We start from the raw sequence: 3869 nt of genomic DNA, 5'->3' as shown, positions 1-3869 counted from the left end.
AGGACAGGACAGGATATACCAAGTTGGTTGAGATATAGGATGTTAGGATAAAGGTAAAGGTAAGGTAAAGGCCCTCCCGTTGATCGTCGATTTGCTCGAGCGGGCCCAGTAGCATCTCCATTGGAGACTTTGTTGTTACTGTGTCTGGCATATCGAATACTCTCGGTAGCTTGCCGGGCTCTCCGAGAGGGGCAGAGGAATCGAACTTGGGTCGGCCTTGTTGGCCGCTTGTAAGGCGAACGCCCTACCCTCTGTGCTATCGCTCCAGCCCTTTATGTTGTACATATGTATGTTGTACATGTATGTTGTACATGTATGTTGTACATACATTAAAATATATTTTGATAATTTGGTTAACAAAAGTAAGTAAAGGCCCTCCCGTTGATCGTCGATTTGCTCGAGCGGGCCCAGTAACGTCTCCATTGGAGACTTTGTTGTTACTGTGTCTGGCATATTGAATACTCTCGGTAGCTTGCCGGGCTCTCCGAGAGGGGCAGAGGAATCGAACTTGGGTCGGCCATGTTGGCCGCTTGTAAGGCGAACGCCCTACCCTCTGTGCTATCGCTCCAGCCCCCTGAACGCGCCCGATCTCGTCTGATCGTTAGGATAAGAAAAAATAAAAACTAGGAAGGCACTGCACTCAGGAAGTATTCCCGGTAGTGCTCAGAGGGACCATATGGGATGTTGGGAATCGAACCTGGGTTAGCCACGTGCAAGACAAATGCTCTACCCACTGTGTTATTGCTCCAGCCCCCTATCACATAATTATTTTATTTGGCCTCCATTCCTTGTGCAGAATGAAAGGCACAAGAGAATATCCCAAGACATTGCCCTTGGATTATTTTCCAGTTTGGTTTGGTTTTGTGCCACACTGAGCTGTACTCAGTCAAGGCTTATTCCTGGTTTTGATCTCAAGGATCACTCCTGGTGATCCTATTTTTGAGCAGATTATACATTATTATTTTATTTTTTAAATTTTGAAACTGAGTCCAAGCTCTGTCTTTCATTGATATTGTTACTATTGCTATTATTCTAGGTTAATGACACTAAACAGAAGAAGGAACATCATAGAAATAAAATCAATACTAAAATGCTCCTTTTACAGTTGAGAAAACTTGTCATTCATTTTTGAATGTCAAGATTCACATTTGCCAGACATTTTATAATTAAAGTACTCATTCTATTTTTTGTTTCGATGGGTAATACGATGTCACATTTTACAAAACATTCTATAGGGGTTGGAAAGATAGTGCAGTAGGAAGGGCACTAAGCTTGCATGCAGCTGATCTAGGTTCAATGAGAAACACCCCATCTGTTCCCCTATGCTCTGCCAAGAGTGATCCTTTGGTGCAGATACAGGAGTAAGCTCTGAGCACTGCTGGGTGAGGCCCCCTAACAAAAGAAGACAAATAAAAAAATTAATCAAGATGTTCTATACAGTCTAAGTCATCATGCAACGAATCTATTACAAAAATGGAGTCCAAATAATCCAAATGAAGGAACTGATAGAAGGAGTAAAATATCTGTATGAAAAGCATATGTAATCATCAAACTAAGACAAAATTAAAGTGTTCATCCTTTAGACCTCACACTAACTTTAACTGCTGAAGAGGCAATGTTGATTTCCACTAAAGGTGGCCAAAGTAATAAGATTTAAAAATAATCATCATGCTATTGCAAACATCCTACAGTCAAGGCAACATTTTTTTTCAATTTCCAATGTATTTATCTAAGGAAAGCAATATGATTTCTTTGAAACTAAATGTCAGAACTTTCACGTAGACACACATTTTCCATTATTCAATTGAATAATTTAGTGAAGTTATTATCATGGTCTCAGGAGATAATTTGGAAATCATGAGTTCTAGCAAAATGCATCAGTTTCTACAGAGAAGATTAGCATGGCCCCATGCGCAAGGATGACATGAAAATTCGTGAAGCATTCCATATTTTTTGTTTTGCAACTGTGTATCTCATGGTGATTCAATAAAAAAATAAATTTTGGTTATAATAATAAAAAAAAACACATCAATGTCACAAGAACCTACAAAATCAGAGTGTGTAGCTGAGAGGCTCATGATCAAGTCTTTGGTGCTTCTGAGAAATATCCCTCTCTGTGCAGATATTATCGTTTTACAGGAGTATCTGAGGGCTATGTTTTGAGCTCTGAGTGGTCATGTGTGGTCAGTGCATGTGCCTATAGCAGAAAAGATGTAGTAAGTGCATATCCTTGCTACTCTCTGACTTCACAATTTTTTGTGAAATTATTTTCAAACATATATTTGCTGTAAATATATCTATGTATTGAAACTGTTTTTTTTAATTAAACTAGCTTTTCATGGTAGCATTTTCTAAGTTTTACCTGTGCATAAAAATAAAACATCTGTCTTAATTTATCTTTCCTATTTCACTGACCAGTATACTCAACTCTCAGCCCATCCTATTTTTGCAAATGGCAGAATTTCATCATTTTATTTTTTTTCAGTATAGATCAGCAATATTCAGTTGTTCACATATGTTACAATTTCTGTATCCAATCATCTGTTAATAGGTTTTAAGTTATGTACAATTTGTTTTTATTAGAAATAATGTATAAATATTGCAGTGAACCATTATGTTCAAATTGTTTTTCTTTTGCAGAAATATATACCCAGACATTATAAAACTATATCACTTTATCACTGTCCTCCCGTTGTTCATTGATTTGCTCGAGCGGGCCCAGTAACGTCTCCATTGGAGACTTTGTTGTTACTGTGTTAGGCATATTGAATACTCCACGGGTAGCTTGCCAAGCTCTGTCGTGCGGGCAAGATACTCTCGGTAGCTTGCCGGGCTCGGGCTCTCCGAGAGGGGAGGAGAAATCGAACTCGGGTCGGCCATGTTGGCTGAGTGCAAGGCAAATGCCCTACCACTGTGCTATCGCTCCATACGGAATTATTTTTTTTTAAACTTTATTCGTGCATCATCATTTACAAAGGTACTCACAGCTGAGTTTTAGACATATAATATTGCAGCATTGATCCAACAACCATGTAATTTCTATAGTCAATTTTTCATGCATGTACAGTGCCTTGGATTTAATCAGGAGAAATCAAGTGCCAGCAAGTGCATGTTATACTGTCTCTCAGCCCAAAATATTTAAACATTTGATTAATCTTCAAACTGTTTCATATAGGCTAAGTCAGTTAATAATCCCACCAACAGCTTACACTATTTCTCTTCTCATTACATTATTATAATTTTTTTCATTTTTTACTTTAACATTACTATGTGTTGGAATTATAAACACTACCCTAATATTCTAGTATCTCAGAAAATTACTTTTTTAGAATCTGGATCTTTAAAAAGATAATTAAAGATCATAATTTAAAATTATATCATTAAGATGGGGCTTACTCTATTCGATTGCCAGTACACAGGGGGTGCCCTTTAACTTTCAAAGGCTGGTGAGCTATACATTCTGATAGTACAAAGAAACTGATCTTGGCAGAGAAATATTTAAGTAAAGGAAAACTGTAGTTATTATTAGATTTAAAATTATTGTTAGACTGCCTTTCATTCAAGTACTCAGTAGGAGTAAGTGTTAATGAGTCAAATTAAAATGAATGTATCAAAAGACTAAAGTCTCTTTACAAAATAAGACAAAATAGCCCATTCATAGAGTCTTGCATGGCAGAGTAGGTTGTCCAGCAAACGAGAGGAGTGATTGCAATTAAAAGCAAGCATGAACTAGAACAACAATAACAACAATAAAAAATCCAAATTTCAGAGAGAGACTATGAAGTCAAATTAAGAGAATAGTTCTAAACAATGACAAGCCATTGGCATTGGAGTATAAAACCACAATGATCTAACAGTGGGCTGAATGG

At 37.2% G+C, this 3869-nt stretch overlaps 1 pseudogene; it reads left to right on the top strand.

The window, feature by feature from the left end:
* Positions 1-1882: 1882 nt before the first annotated feature.
* On the top strand, positions 1883-1954 carry LOC130043220 (uncharacterized; annotated as a pseudogene).
* Positions 1955-3869: the final 1915 nt, after the last annotated feature.

Source organism: Sorex fumeus, unplaced genomic scaffold (genome assembly GCF_029834395.1).
Source record: "Sorex fumeus unplaced genomic scaffold, SorFum_2.1 ptg000115l, whole genome shotgun sequence".
NCBI classification, from domain to species: domain Eukaryota; kingdom Metazoa; phylum Chordata; class Mammalia; order Eulipotyphla; family Soricidae; genus Sorex; species Sorex fumeus.
This window is presented reverse-complemented; position numbering and strand designations above follow the sequence as displayed.